Source organism: Meriones unguiculatus, chromosome 9, assembly GCF_030254825.1.
Source record: "Meriones unguiculatus strain TT.TT164.6M chromosome 9, Bangor_MerUng_6.1, whole genome shotgun sequence".
Lineage (NCBI taxonomy): Eukaryota > Metazoa > Chordata > Mammalia > Rodentia > Muridae > Meriones > Meriones unguiculatus.
Genome location: NC_083357.1, coordinates 51,469,243 through 51,485,858, shown reverse-complemented (window position 1 = coordinate 51,485,858; position 16,616 = coordinate 51,469,243). Strand labels below are relative to the sequence as shown.

The 16,616-nt window shown below is 47.6% G+C and overlaps 1 pseudogene; it reads left to right on the top strand.

Moving 5' to 3' along the window:
- The first annotated feature begins 5,353 nt into the window (after window positions 1-5,353).
- Window positions 5,354-13,997, top strand: LOC110556538 (dehydrogenase/reductase SDR family member 2, mitochondrial-like; annotated as a pseudogene).
- Window positions 13,998-16,616: the final 2,619 nt, after the last annotated feature.

Sequence of the window (16,616 nt, the reverse complement as noted above, 5' to 3'; positions counted from 1 at the left end):
CTTCATCTTGTGTGCTGGACTGAATTATGGTGGTGATGTGATCCAGGAGGAACTTCTGCAGGAAGTTTAAAAGCCAGGGTAAAACTGTAAATATGAGGGTAATAAGGGGCAGAGGGGTGAGTAATGAGAGGAGCTACGACGGGAGAGAATCCAGAGCCCATCCAAAGGAGGAGGCTTGTTTCTGAATTCTCTCTGTCTGGTCCCCAAGTCTTTGTGTCCTGTCTCAAGCAGCTTTGATCTGTGGATATAAAAGCAGCATTGTTCATGGAGGACGGTGCAGAACTCCGTGGGCAGGAGTGTGGAGCTCTAGTCCTCTTTGCTTTTGGAGTACCACATTGACCAAAGAATCGAGTTGATTCTGAAAGGGGTTGAGCTCATCTGGAATTTCTTTAAGTCTTTCTGAGAGTTGGTGAGGCAGAGAAGTTAAGGAAAGCCTTCCCCTCCCCGTCCAGCTGTTTCTGTTCTGAGACCTGAAAGGTTGCCCTAAGAGACAAGCTGGACATCTTGCTTACAATGTTTTTTTTTTTTTTTTTTTTTTTTGGGGGGGAGGGGGGAAATAAGGGAAACAGTAGGTAATATAAAGCCAAGGGTGCAGGCACCCATCCAATTAGTTGTAAGCATACATAGATATTTGTTCTGAAAAACCCAAGAGTCTTGTAAGGGAGGCAAAGCATAGGATGAAAGTGAGTTATCTGGTACAGGCTCCTATTCCTAGGGCAGTTTTCCTTTGTGTGGTGGAAACTTTCCCATATGATGACACCTATAGCTTTCCATGGGTGTTTGTAGTTCAGCTGGTCACGTGGCAGAGGTTCTAAGTTTTCTTTATTTGAAACTGTCCTGGGACTCCATAGAATTAGGTATTGAACCCTCAACATTGGGATTAGCATTGCTAAGAGGAGGAGAATTGAAGGCCAGGGTTAAGAACAAGGCAACTGGGCTATCATGCTGGTCCCATACTGGACCAGGGATTCATTGCCATGCCAGATCCGTTTTCTATAACCAGGTTTTATTTTTATGGAAGGCAGTATTGTGGGAGATAAAAATTGGCCTCTTCCTCCAATTTTGTCTCTGTAAAAAAATAACATTTATATTTGATGTGGCCGTAAATACAATTCTAGGTACATTGAAGACATTTAATCACTTGTAAGGTGAGTGGTCATTAACTTTTATATCTTAATTACCTTTGTTTTAACAGTTTATAATAGAGACTCCCATGCGATTAGGATTTTAACAAGGGTAACTCATCTTTGCTAAGATTTTGCGTTTTAAGAGATAACTTTTTGAATTCAACCTTTTAGTATCAAAATAAACTTTAACCATAAATATAACCCATGGAGAAAGTGGGAACCAAAGTGAGCTGGGTTTGTTGTTGTTGTTTATTTTTGAGTTGGAGCTGCCGTGTAGGAGCTAGGAATTGAACCAAACTCTTTTCATCTGAATTGTGAGCCTTAGCCTTCAAGGGCTCAGCTATCTCTCCAGGCCCCAAGATTAGCTAGTTTAGAAAGAGTCAGTACAAACCTTTTATTCCAGCACTCCCTAAGCAGAGACAGACAGATCTCCAAGTTCGAGGCCAGCCTGTTCTACAGAGTTCCAGGACAGCCAAGGATACACAGAGAAACTCTGTCTTGAAAAACAAAACAAAACAATCAGTACAAAGGGAATGAAGGCCATCAAGTTCCTGGAATGTTAGGGGCCTCATATGAACAAATGTTTTACCAGGCGAGGAACTAAAACATTTACTTAAGGGTTTTACAAGATGAGGGAGAGGTTTGAATTTCTTGTCAAAAGCACAAAATTTATAGTATCTGATAGAAAAGACTCATATTTAATGTTTACAACCATTTAGGGGCCAGGTGAGAGATCAGAGCTCCTAAAACACTTTTGGCACCTTTGGTCTCTGGCAAGGATGAAGTTGCTGGGAGGCCCAAGGACATTTTTGGATTTTAGTCAAGGAAGAAACTGGCTATTCTTCTATGGAGTTATTTTATTTACCCTGAACTGTCAAGCCACTTTCTACCTCCTGCTCTTATTTCCTTCTGAAAAGATTAACTTAGCTGCTGTTACGGGGTTTGGATCCTGATCAATCTGGCTTCTTCAAGCTGAATTTTGGGTGTTGGGTGTGGCAGTTTGGGGGAACTCTTCCAGAGGGCCCATCTAAAAGACCCCAACTATCAGATAGAGGGAAGAAAGGAGGTTCTTGACTGCTGTCTGAAAAGAGATGTGATGGAGAAGTGAAGCCTTGTCCATCTTCTCTTTTTGAGGAGTATTAACATTTAACAAGTTGGGACCGGAGAGATGGCTCAGAGGTTAAGAGCACTGGCTGTTCTTCTAAAAGACCTGAGTTCAATTTCCAGCAAACACATGGTGGCTCACAATCATCTATAATGAGATCTGGTGCCCTAAATAACAAACAAATAAATAAACAATTCTTTATGGCTCTGAACTTGCATAAATGTTAAAAAAGCAAAGAAAACATTTAACAAGTCCTGCTGTGATCAGCCTAGGGAGGCCCAGCTTAGATACTGTGTTACATCATCTTACTCAAAGAACGTTTGACATAAATTACACACATAGACTAATATAGCAAATTAATCTTACCTGAGAGGAAGCTTTGAAAGGAACATGTTTGGGTCTGAAGTGGGTGGGCAAATCCCTTTTCCAGAGCCAGCTTTCCAGTGAGCTTAAATGGCATATGGCAATTTATCAACATCATCTATGCCCAAAAGACATTTGTTTTTCTATAAACTAAACCAGTGAGTTAAACTGGACATAGAACTAACTGTTGAGCCCATGATAACTGGCAGGGCTACATAGTTGTGCACATGAATGTTATCTGTTGGGTCTGATGAGGGCTGACAAGAGACACAGAGCACTTTTCTTTTTAGAATACTATAAGAGACAGTGTTAAAATTAATATGCTTCTCATTGTGAAATCACTGTATACACTTAGAGATGAGTACAGAAAAACGCTCTTTAATAGCAGTGTGAGACTGGTTCTGGCTAAGGCACAAAGGGAGCCTGCCTCAGACAGAAAATGTCCCCAGCTTATACAGGCCTTACACTCTCCACTTACACTGTCATCCTTAAATCTCATTCAGGTCCTGATTCCAGGTTTTACTCCGAATGCTTTAAGCAAAGGCAGGAGACTACTAGTCTGGCCACTTGGGCAGATGAGAGATTTACACAGCAAAGATACCGTCAGAGTTATGTTGTTCTTCCTGAGTAGCTATCACACAGGGACATCTTTTTTTTTGTTTTGTTTTAATTTGTTCACTTTACATCCCAAGAGTAGCCCCCTCCCTCCTCTCTTCCTGGTCCCACCTTTTCTCCTGCTTCCCTCTATCTCCCCACCCAGGGACATCTTGAATCTCAGAATTATGCTTTTCCTGATATCAGAACCTGAAGTTAATACAGGCCAGGATACAATTAATGGTGGTGCTCCCGAGCTGCCCAATAGAGGCATGCTCTTTGATGTGGGTCTGGGCCTAACTGGAGGCCAGTCGTGGTGGGTAAGCATTAGCGGAAACGTTTTCTCAGCAACCTCAAAGGTCACCTCCGCTACACGTTTCCTTTCCTATGGTTTCTAACAAGCCTGGCTCGCGCACTACTCTCTCCAGTCATTGGAGGCAACGCTACTTTAGTCAAATCCAACCTTGTGTGACTTAATATTTCCTAAGCAAGTTGGTTAGCAAATCCTTTATAGCATCAATTTTACTTCTACAAGCCCCTCCTGTATCAAAAGAGCATTAGATTTCTAAAGGCCACCCCACGATATCTGTAAATTAATAAGATCATTGGTACATTGCGCTCCGTACTTAGGATCAAGCAGGCTCAGACTGGCCCAGGAAGGTGTCTGCACTTACCAATGTCTAGATTTTTCCAGCCTCACCTTCAATTTGTATATATTCGCAGATGGGAATGGTCTACTCGAAAAACTTAAGTATTTTTCCCTCTACATGTTCCTTTTGGCTTCCTTTTAAATGCGCAAGCACTTATAGCCCAGAGAGCATTAAACAGAAAACTGTGAGAACAGGCATTTAAAGGCATCGGAAAGCGAAAGTGTGAGACCGAGGAGACTGGTCGTCTAGGGGACCCATTTACCCTTGCGCTGCTTCCAAGAACTCCACCAGCCCTTCAAAAGCTCTGGCCAGCACTACAGCGACAAAGGAAAATCACCACCTTACCTGACCCTGTTAGTTTGAGAGATAAGGGAGAGACCCACAAAAGAAAAGGAAGCACACACAGAACGCCTACCCGCTTCCAGGGCATGTATCTGCCAGGCATTGCGCTACGCTGCTTTCTTGATATCTACAAAAGATCCTCACGTGCTGGCTGTTTTAGGACCCTGGCTTGGGGAAGTAGGTAGGTTTTCTTTTGGTGTCTCTCCGTGTGTGTAGGAAGCCTTTTTCTCGAAGGCTCCAACTGAGTCAGCTGGAGGCCAGCATGCAGGACTCTGTTTTGAGCTCCACAGCCTGCTCTAATCCTAAATTTCTCTCTACCTATGGTATATGCCACTCTCAGGTGCCTCCCCTGCCCCAGCTCATCTGTCTCCACACAGAGAATTCCTGCTTCAGACTGTGTGTGTCACACCTGAGCCTCGGCTTCACAGCCTGTGTGGTCCTCTGCCTCTCTCCTGCGGTTTGTCCAGTGCTGGCTCTTACTCCCTTTCCCATTGGTTGTTCCCGTGGCATCACTGGTGTGGGGGAGGGCATGCTTCGCTGGTGTCTCCTGCTGGCTTTGGCCCTGACACTCCAGCCATGTGTTGCAGGCAGGGTGTGTTCACGGGCTCTCTAGCCTGTTTCTTTGTGGGGCTCATTCATCGTTCAGGAATAGAGACTATTGGAATAGAGACTGTTGGTTATTATCCTGACGGTTTTTCTTTCATTCGGTTGAACCAGAAAGGCTGCTAATTCACTGTCTTACAGGGAACCTCATTTCATTCTTATGAGCTAATATTCTTCTACTCCCTCCCCTTCTTCCTTCCCATCCTTTCCCTTCCCTTCCTTCCCCTTTTCTTTCTTGGGTGCTATGGATAGAGCTCGGGGCTTACATGTGCCAGGCAAGTCCTCTGCCAGGGAGATCCAGTTCTAACTTGTCAATTTTATAACTGTGGGATTTCCACAGGGTCCATTATCCTGACATGAGACTCAGGTATGAGAAATTCACTCTGTCTAGCTGGGCTTCCTGCCACCCTCTGCTGCAAGTCTAAGAAGTGTGTGTGTGTGTGTGAGTGAGAGAGAGAGAGAGTTTGGGGTTAGGAGACTATCTCATGCTCACTAATGCCACCACTGTGAACTGGAAATGGACTGTTTCCTCAAGGGCAGCAGGATCCAGTAGGATCAGGCCTGTCACCATGTTCCAAGCCATGGTCTGGGCCCAACAGTGCCTGTCTCACTCAAGCACTGGGCTCTCTGTGAGGATGCAGAGCAGCAGTGTAGCCCAGAGCGGAGGCCTGGCTGAGCGCGTGGCTGTGCTCACAGGTCCACTGACGGGTGAGTGTTCTGATCTCCTGGACTCTTAACCTCTTACACAGAAGGACCTTGGCCTCCGTGGAAAGACCCAGAGTTGTAGAGCAGGTTATCCACATCTTTGTGTGTGGGGAGGCTGACTTGTATCCCATCTGTCTGCAGGATTGGCTTTGCCATCGCCCGGTGTCTGGCCCAGGATGGGGCCCACGTGGTCGTCAGCAACCGGAAACAGCAGAATGTGGACCGCGCGGTGGCCACGCTACAGGGGGAGGGGCTGAGCGTGAGCGGCACTGTGTGCCATGTGGGGAAGGCGGAGGACCGGATCGGCAACAGCTAGTAGCCAAGGTAAGAGGCCAAGGAATGGAAAGACAAAGAGAAGGGAGCCCTTTGCTTCACAGCTCAGCCCTGGGAGAGGCAGGATGGGGGTGGGTGCCCTGGCCTTCTGCACAGGGAAAGAACTCCACAGCTGAAGAGATGTGTAAAGGCATGGGGGATGTCTCAGGGGATTCCCGGAGATATGTTAGGCCTCAGGACCATTGGGTCCACTCAGGATGCTCCCCTTCCATACACGGTTGAGGTAGCATTGCATTAGCCATCTGTGCCTCAAGGTCCTGCACTCACGACTGCTCTGAAAAGAGGAGTTCTCCTCAGGCCATCTCCACCCTCTCCCACAACTCTCTCCCTGGAGTACTGTGGAGGTGTGGATTTCCTGGTGTCAGCCCCCGGTGGGGAGCACTCTGGGGGCAGTGAACAGGTGTGGGACAAGGTGAGAGGCCAACCAGATGAGCTGGGGTCTGGTATCAGCTCTGTACTGGGCTCTTCCTAGACATCATGGTAAAGGCAGGCCTGAATGGTAGTGAGAGACCAAAAGATAAAGTAGCAGCTACCTAAAGTAGGTGCGGTAAAAAGTTAGTAATGCCCTGAGGGGGAGAGCCACCTCGCTGCGTTCTTTCCCCACCCACTAGGGATACAGTTGCTAGGAAACTGGACCCTCCCCCTAGGGAGGGACACCAGGTCATGGTCAATGGTCTGGGAACCTTCCTATAGCCAATCGATTCACAATGTAGCACTTTGACCAATAGATGCTTGCCAGGCAGGAATTGCCCCTGCCTTGGACATGCTAGGAGGGATCAGAATCTATAAATGACCCAACTAACCTGGGGACGGCGCGCTCAGCTCCCACCGCTTTGGTGGTGGGGCTGTGTAGGCCCAAGCTGCAGCTTGTAATTTACAATAAATTACAATGTGTGTTTTGCAATAGAGTCGATTCCTGTAGATCTTTCGGGGGCTAGTGAACTGGGTATAACAGTAGGGCTCATCTAGGCTATGCTGTGGTTCATTTTAAAGTCGAGCCCTTACCCTCTGCTTTCAATTCCTGACTCTTACACACTGATTTGCTCAGTGACTGGTTTGTTGCCACTACGACAGATTTTCTGATAAAATTGGGAAGAAGAATTGGTTCTTGGCTTAGAATTTCAGACCATGTGTGGCTTTGCTTATTTGTGGGCGGGGATGACGTCGGGAGGGCCTGGAGGACAGGCATTTCTCACCTTACGGGGGCCAGGAAGCAGAGAAGGGAGTGGATGCCTGCAGCCGTGGGTTCCCTTCTTTCCCTTCTGTCTTCGTCCATGGCCTATGGTGGTGAAGGGTCACCATGACTACAGCAGCTCTTACAAAAGAAAGCGTTTTATTGAGGCTGGCTTAAAGCTTCAGAGGTTTAGTTGATTTTCACCATGGCAGGAAGCATGGCAGCATGCAGGCAGACATAGTGCTGGAGGAGCAGCTGAGAGTTCCACATCCAGATTGTCATGTAGGCAGCCCAGGGGGACGGGGGTGGGGGGATACAGAGGGAGACAGAGAGAGACAGAGACAGACAGAAAATGTGACCACACTGGGTCTGGTTTGAGATTTGAAACCCACCAAACCCACCCACCAATGACACACTTTCTCCAGTAAGGCCACACCCACTCCAATAAGGCCACACCTTCTAGTTCTTCTCAAGTAGTTCCACTCCCTGATGACTAAGCATTCCAATACGTGAGCCTATAGGGGCTATTCTTACTCAAGCCGTCACACCTTTTCTTCTCTCCGGGCGCTCAGCTTACTCGGGCGCTCAGCTTACTCGGGCGATGCTGCCCACATTCACAGCAGATCTTCAGATCTTCGGGATTTCCCTGGAACACCGCACCGACATACACAGGACTATGCTTTACTAATCTAATTAAGGTGACAGCCAAGATTAACCATCACACTTACTGAGCCCTTGCCATGTGCTAGACACGGCTCCAGGCCCTGGGTTAGGAACATACCAGGAAGAGTCTTGTTGGGCTGAACATTGCACATTGTGTTTCTCTTAGGAGATTTGATTGGTCAGAACTGGGTCTATGCGCTCAGACTTTCCAGCCCACCATGAATTCACTCCTTACCCTTAAGGGTCTGGGAAAGCATCTGTAAAGTGACTCCAAGTCATCTTAGGGTCTGTTATTCTCCCACCTCCTGTGCTGTTAGGTCCTATGGTTTGTTTTCAATTCTCTCTGATGGATCAGACAGACACGGGCTGAATCTCATTATGCCTGCCAGTATTTTCTGCTGTGCTCTCAGCACTGAATCAAAGCTCTTTCTGCCCACTGACCTTGGTGTGTTCTACCTTCCCAGCTTCTATTTTGATGATACCATCTTCATTCCCCTCCTTTCTCTCTGCCCTTGACTGGGTGCCCTTCACTCCATCTTCAGAGATGACCTGAAATTTGAACTGCCGGCAGCCACAGGCAGTGGCCTCCCAGGCTTCTCTGCTTCATTTCTAATGTCTCTGAAAGAGCATTTGTGACTACGTAGGTGGCATTTCATTGCAAACAGTCTCCCATTCCTTCCGAGTCCCTCTTTTCGGCGTCTCAATGCATGAGTTCACGGCTTTTTCTCAGAGTGTTAGAAACCACCCCTCTTGAAGTGGCTAGCACATGCCGACCCCTGACCTGACTTTTCTCTGATGCACTCCTATTATTCAAGGACTTGAGACTCAGTAAGCCTTTCTGCTCACTGGACAGACATTTTTGATGGAGTAATTGTCCCTGGATCGTATCTGCCAACATCTTGGAGGCATTGTCACAAAATGAGTTTGGAATTTATGTTAGTATGATCATTATGAACATATCTCTTCTACTCCAGGAGGCTGGAATGTGTGCTGGACCTCACAGCCGGCATTAGTAATACACCTTGAGGTCACTTAGGATTTAAGACTGCTCTCCTACTGTGTACTCAAACTGTGTGTTTACCCTGTCTTTAAGGGAACGATATAACAACCAAACTCACTTGCCTTGGATTTCCCATGTAGTTGACTTTTACAGCCTAAACCAGTGCATAGCTATCACCTTAAATTGCCTGCTCTTCCATGTCCCTGACCCAGACAGCCATGCATATGTGTTTGTATGCATGCTATGATAATGGCTTGCTGAAAAGAAAGCAGATCGAAAGCAGCCTTATGAAACAACTATTCGCTGTAACGGCTGCAAGCTTGTTAGCCTTTGCTGGTTTGTTTTCTGGGTCGGTTTGAGTCAGTGACTTAACCCCTTGTGAAACGCTGTTAAAGATTTCTGAAAAGTATCCCATTCCTTCCCCCACGGGATGCTTTCTGTGCTGTTCAATGAGAGAGAGAGAACAAATCCCCCGTTAGGGACAGGTTCACAGGACAGACATCAGGTGGTCATAGGGTCACAGATTCAGACCCGAACAACAGACAGGTTGATGGCAGGCCGGAGACCATACCCTGCAGAGTGACGGGAGACACAGGGAAAGAAGCGGATAATTAAAATCGGGGCTAGCCCTTGGTCAAACGACCCAAAAAGGAAGTCTTTAGTTCTTTCCTTAATGTGACAGGGATTCTGAGTCTATCGCTAGTTCATCTAGCCAGTGGAAGATTTCCCAGCTGCAGCCAGGCATTGGTGGTGCACACCATTAATCCCAGTGTTTGGGGGGGGGGCAGGGACAGGCAGATCTGTGAGCTCCAGGCCAGCCAGGCTACACAGAGGAACCTCATCATGAAAAACAAAACAACAAAACAAAACAAAAAAGAAAGAAAGAAGAAGAAACAGAATTTTATCAGGTGGCAGCAGATGTCTGACAGAGGGATTCCTTGATGCTAAGATTGTTCATCCTTGGGCCACAGGGCCACAGTAGGGGAATCTTCCTGGTCTAGACTTCCTGGAAATTGGCCAACCACAAGGACTGCTCTCTCCCCATCATTGTCCAATGACTATAGCGTGCACCCTCCCGAAAGGTCACAAACCTCTTATTTGGGACCTGAGGCTGGTTTTAGACTCTTGATCCTCTCCAAATGCTGGGGATTACAGTCATTCAAGGCTCAGCCCAGTTCCTTAAAAAGCCATGTTCTTCCTTAAAACTATTCTAAATATTTTTGAGGCTGTGCTCACAGGCCTATCTATCTCTTAGCCTGGCTGTCTATAAAGCCACGAGCAAGTCGGAAACACTTCTTGACCTACTCAGAAGGGCAGTTTGGCCTCTCAAGCCTGCACGTGTTTGTATCAGCTGAACAAATGACAAGACTCCAAGTCACGTGGCCGGGGCTGACCATTGCTTCCACAAACCCTGCCCCTCATCTACTGTGATTTCAGATCCAGAATGTGAATGTGAAGGCCCCAGCCCTGTTCCTGAGCCAGCTGCTGCCTCAAATGGAGAAGAGAGGGTGAGGCTGTAGGGTGAGGGTGGGAACTAGCTGTGGGGAGCTTGGGAGACTGAGGTACAGGAGCCTGGAGGATGCTTGGGCACTGCCAGGAGTAGGAAGGTATAGAAGGGGGCTCTCTGGGACCCCCACACTCTCCATCTCCCTGTCCTACTTACTCTGGAAGTTCTACTTCCAGAGGCTTTTGCATGAGGGTAGTAGTCCATAGGAGCACAGGCTGGATTTTTGTTTGTTTGTTTGTTTGTTTGTTTTTTTAATCTCCTTAACATTCTGAGCTGATCATCCTTGCCTATACTCTGGTCCTCTTACAGCTAAGTAACCCCTCTGTGCTCACTTAACACCTCTGATGGGACTTTCTTATTTCTTTCCAAAGAGAAAAGTCTATCCCAGGCCATTTCTTAGTCCCTGTTTTCTCCCTCCAGGGACTGCATCTGTGTCTATCCCCAGGTCTTACTCTGTTCCTCACTGACACAGTCCATACTTGCAGAAGGCAGATTCTGGTAGATGAAAAAGTTTCTAACCATCATTTATTATTATTATTATTATTATTATCATCATCATCATCATCATCATCATCGGTTTCGAGACAGGATTTCTCTGTGTAGCCTTGGCTGTCTTGGACTTGCTTTGTAGACCAGGATAGCCTTGAACTCACAGAGATCCACCTGCCTTTGCCTCCCTAAATGCTAGTATTATAGACATGTGCTGTGCCTGGCTTTTTTTTAAATTAATATTATTTTATGGGTATGGATGTTTTACCTGAATGAATGCCTACGCACCTGTGTGTGTAGTGCCCATGGAGGCCAGAAGAGTGCAGCCAGTCCCTTGAAACTGGAATCACAGATGGCTGTGAGCTGCCATGTGGGCGCTGGGAATTCAACATCAGGAAAAGCAGCCAGTGCTCTTAACCACTGACCATCATTTGTTTGTGTGCGTACGTATGAGTGTGAGGCCAGAGATCAAAACCAGTGTCTTCATCTATCTCTACTTTGTTGTTGTTGAGACGAGCTCTCTCACTGGCTTGGCTTGACTGGCCAGTGAGCAGCAGAGACTCACTTGTCTCTGCTTTCTCAGCACTGGGATTGCAGGTGTACACTGCCGTGCTTGGCTTCTTACCTGGGTGCTGGGATCAAGCTCAGATCCTACAGCTTTCACTTCAAGCATTTTATTGACTGAGGCAGCTCCCTAGTGCAGCAACCTTTATTCCTTTATTTAGTCCCTCCCCTCCTCTATCTGCTTCTTATAAAGTGCTCGTTGGGGGCTGGAGAGATGGCTCAGTGGTTAAGAGCACCGTCTGCTCTTCCATAGGACCAGGATTCGATTCCCAACACCCGCATGGTGGCTCACAGCTGTCTGTAACTCCACTCCCAAGAGATCTGACAGCTTCACACTAACGCACATAAAATAAAAAGTGAAACAAATTATTTTAAAAAGGTGCTCATTGACAGGCATTTGTCCCCATGTCCTGGGTGTCATTTCACCAAACCCACTCGAGTCTTTCTTCCAGCCCTTAGCTTTCTGCTCATCTCTTTCTTCCTCAAAAAAGTAGAAGGGGGCTGTGAAAGGGATAAACATGGCCATTCTGTTTGTGGGAAAGAGGATTGGAAGTCTCAGCTTTTCCACTCACTGGCCTCAGTTTCCTCATGCAGAGTGGGCGTGGTGATGGTACCTGCATTGCAGGATGTGGCTGATGGTAACACCTTGATCAATGGCGACTCTTCCGCTTCACGTCTCTTCTTGCCTCCAACTCTTCTTAGTGCTGCTGTCGTCTTCGTTTCTTCCATCTCAGCTTATAGTCCACTGTGGTAAGTACTTGGTTCGTATCCTCGTGTTTGGCATATAGGAGGGGGTAACGGTATTTTCCAGAGCCACCCAGGGACAATGTCCAGGATAAACCCTCCTGATGTCCTGGGCTAGGCTTGTACCCATGTGGCTTTTTTTTTTTTTTTTTTTTTTTTTTGATAAGGGAGCATGAGCAAAGTGAGTCTGAGATCTGGGCTTGCTCAGCTGTGATCCTCCATGAATGAGAAATCCAACAGACACTTTCTCCTGCCTCATCTCTATCCCCAAACACTTGTAATTTCCTTCTAGGAGCTAGGCGCCTACATTGTCAGCAAGACAACCATGCTAGGTCTCACTAGAACACTGGCACAGGAGTTGGCTTCCAAGAATATCCGGGTGAATTGTCTGGTTCCAGGAGCTATTAAGACCAACTTCAGCAGAACGGTGAGGACTGAGAGTCCCCAACCTGGCAGCCTAGCTGAGGTCCTCACTGTCCTCTGAACTCAGCTGGAGCCCAGTCCACCGATGCTACAAAGGGCAGCAACCATGGTTGCTTGGCCAGGTGGCTACTTCTGGGTCTCACTGTCTCCTTATCTTAGTCATATTGACTCACCCATCTTTTCCCTTTGCCTAGGTGCATAGCAATGAGACTCTCTGGAGTCAGTTAAAGGAGCACTACCAAATACAGAGGCAAGTGGGTTTGCTGTCCTGGCGGTCTGCACACAGCTGGGAGATACAGCTGAGGATATTTTGTGTTTCTATTGACTGGCCTTTCCTTTCGTTGAAGACTGAGTCCACCCTATCTCCCCTCTCTCCATGGGACCTCATGGAGCTCCAGAACCAAAATACAAATCTTCTTCCCATCCAGGATTGGGCAGCCTGAAGACTGTGCGGGACTCGTGTCCTTCCTGTGCTCTGCAGATGCCAGCTGCATTAATGGGGAGAACATCACGGTGGCCGGCTTTTCCTCTCGGCTGTGAGGGCATTGAAGGACTGGTCATCAGAGGGTATTGGCCTAGCATGTAAGGAGAGGGTCTGCAGCAACTCGGACCTCACCATTGCTAGGCTCAAGGGAAAAGAAGATCTATCAGCATCTTGTTGTAGTTATTAATATTTACTATTATTATATCTTTTAGTTAAACAGTGGTTATTTCTAAACCAGCTGTATACCCAAATCACCACACAGAGACCGGGATTTATTTAATTAATCTAGAGCACAATGCTGGGCAATAGTTACTCCATCCTAAACCTCCAAGCCTACATAATTTCCTACCATTCAGATTCACCCATTATACTTGCTTTTAGCCATATCTCAGGTCCAGTCCCTTCTCTCCACATGGTTCCAAAAAACCTCTTCTCTGGATTCTCCTCCTCTCCTCCTTCCTACTTCCTCCCACTCCAGACCAGGATGTCCCACCCTATCCTCTCCATTGCTCAACCTTGCAGCCGGTTGTTTTAATTGACAATTTAGAGAACAAATGGTGGCATGTTTACACAAACTTGAGACAGGTAATGCTTAGAATAAACACCACAATGCAATGTCTGGATTGAAACCAGATAGTGGGGTAGAGAAATCAGCATTTGAATGAACAAGGGTAAATTGTACACATTCCACAAGACCATTATACCAACGCATTCTCACCTCAGGATTCTCCACAGGACCACCAGGTAGACTCGATTGACCTCACCAACATTATATGAGGCTGAGGGATGTAGTGGGCTTGGCATTCTGGAAGAATCTTAAGGGAAAGGGTCTTAAAACTTTTCCTGTACTTTGTGTTTAACGTCTCTCTCCTAAAATAAAATCAGACTTGTCTTCACCGCCGGGTGCTCCTGGCAAAGGTAGAGTCAAGAGCAAAATGGCAGGGACAGGTCTGCTGTGGCAGGCCCTTCAAGCGGAGGACTGGAAGTAGGGCAGGGGTTTGCTGACTCCTTTGCCTCTCTTCCTTGAGAGAGGAGGCAATGTTGCCCACCTGTGGAACAGTGAGGGGGTCATCCAGAGGGAGGGCCCTGTTTCTAGACATGGTGGTAAGAAGATGGCATGGTTTACAACGGTGCAGGGTTCAGAGATGGGGGTTGGTGACCCTGTGATGTGTGTGTGCGTTGGGGACACTGCTGTTGGGAGAGGAGAGGCTGAGGAGCAAGCACAGGTAAATTTGAGTGTGTATGATTACCCATGGGTCTTGTCTCCTTTGTGCCCAGAACTAGTGAGGGGAGGGAGTGACCCTACCTAGTCACAGGGGTAGGAGCACAAGAAGGGCCACTTCTCACAGCCTCTTAGTGGCTGCCTGGAATGTCAGGCATGTTCCACTAGTCCTGCTTAGCCATTCTGGGCTCAGGAGGATTGTGGCTACAGTGCACACCCACTTTCTTGGGAGATTTAACCTCAGTATCCACATGGTTCCCAGTAGGACCAAGATTCTTTCTCTTGGGCTAATGTCTGGGGAAAACAAAAACAAAAACAAACCAGAAACAAAAGACAAGCAAGCTTGGTACTTCAGGGAGCTCCTGCTGGGCGGTGGTTATTTGCATGGAGAGGAGGAAATAAAAGATTATCAGTAATGGAAGGCTGTGGGAGGGGCCAGCGCACTTGCCAATCTTCCTCCGTGGGGAGGGGAGGGACAGGAGTCTGAGTAACACACTCTCCATCTGGAGTAGTCCGTTGTGTATTTGCACATTTCAGCTGGAGCTCTAGCTTTGTGTGCCCAGGTCCACTGTACTGCAGAGTGGAACATCTTATCTCCACACTGAACTGGGGTGGAGGGCGTGGCCTGAGACTGCGTGGCTGGTGGGAAACTTGGATGTGGGTTCTGTGGGGCGAGGTGAAGACAAGATAGGGAGGTATCCAAGGCTGTGGTGGTCCCTGCTAATAGTGCCAGCAGACAAACTAAGCTGGGTCATGCTACGACCTGTCTCTCTCTAGTTTGAATGTGTGCTTTAAGAATCCAGTTATTGGGATCCCCGGTTCATCTCTCATCGGCATTTGTGGACTAAGCCTTTGGAGTTAATTAGCAGTAGATGAGCCGTGGAATGGGCTTTACTTAGGCTGCACTCTCGTTTTCGAGTTTCTGTTCCTTTAATCTTTCAAGGCTGGAAGAGACTGTCCATCAGTGCAGGACACATTCCTGTAAATCCCAGTGAGGAAAAAAATGTGATTTGCCAGTCATTTTCTTCCTGGGTTAAGAGAGGGTCACTTGTCCATATTCTCATTCAGCTTGGCAAGGCTGGAATTCGAATTCAAGTTCTTCTCTCAGCGAGTCTCCGCGAAGAGTGACTGCCAGGCCTCAGCCCAGCCTTCTCTTGTGGTTCCTGCGCGCTCTGGTTTCTTTTGAAAGCAGAGCCCAAGCAGGGATTTGGAGCAGAAGTGAGGCAGCAGGAGGTGAGTGAGCCAGGAAAGCAAGGGCAGCTGCTGTGCCTCCTGGCACAGGCAGGGGCTGGTACCCAGGCGCCTGCTGGGATTCCTTGGTTCCTGTGCTTTGGAACAAAGAATCGGCTCAAGGACGCATCGACAGCGATAGAAACAGAGGCAGGTTTTTAAGAAAGAGAAAGACACTGTCTGGAAGTGAAGTAGGTCAGAGAGTTGGGCAGGTCTGAGCCTCAGAACCTCTGGGCCACGGAGAGTGTCCGTGCTTTGTAGACTGCTTACTTGTACAGCGCTGCCTTCCCAGCCTTCAGCAGTGGGAGACCGTGGGCTTCCCCCCATTCAACGCAGCCCAAGGTGGGAGCTCTTTTCAGCCTAGCTCTGCTTACAGATGCCAATTTTGATGCCCTTGCCCCCCCCTTTTAACCCCATCCTCCTGCTTCATCATGGAGGAAGCCACAGTACGTCACAGGGCTGTCTCCCCTAGGTTCTCTAAATAGGAGTACGGGCTAATTCTCACAAGGGAGGTGTCTACTGACAAGGACAGGGGGAACGTTATTCTATGGGTTGTCATCTTCTATCCATCAGGAGTTGTAGGGACAGAGGTTTACCAACCACCGGAGAGGAAGACGCTGTTCTACACAGTACAGGGTTTCAAGGGCCGCAGGAAGCAAGCAGATCACCCCAGCCACCTCGGCAATTAGAATGCGGGCCAGAGGATGCGAGCAGGGCAGTAAACGTGTCTGCAGCCCTGTCTCCGGGAAGCAGCAGTTCCTGCTCTCAGATGTGTTTAGGGGACAACATTTCATCCACTGCTTTTGTGAAGCTCCAGGGAGAACATGAACTACTCCGCACAGAATGAAACAATCGGTCCGCTTCCCGCAAGGATGGGCGCTCAGAAATGTCCGGAAGCTTTCAAGCCGCTAATCTCAAATCTCCACTAATGGTTTAAGCAGGCCTGTAGCTGTCCCTCGGGGTTACAGGAGAAAAACAAAGAGTGAGAAGGATGGGAAGGCAGGAAGAGAGATCATAGTGAAAACCCTTAATTAGCTAATCATGCATAAAAGGAACTGGTGTCTTTGAATAACTGAATGCTCTATTTGCCACAAATAGAATTGCTTAAATGCAATACTGTGAAAATTTTAAACATAATTTAAAGCTTCCCTTTAATTTTCTCTAAGCTAATGTCACAACATTTCTAGAATGTGAAGACCCCAGAAGGAGAAGATGTGCAGGGCTGCCCTCTGTCTGGTTTCTGGTGACTCAGCTTTTGAAGACAGCTGGGAAGTGGTGAAGGTGGCAAAGGTGG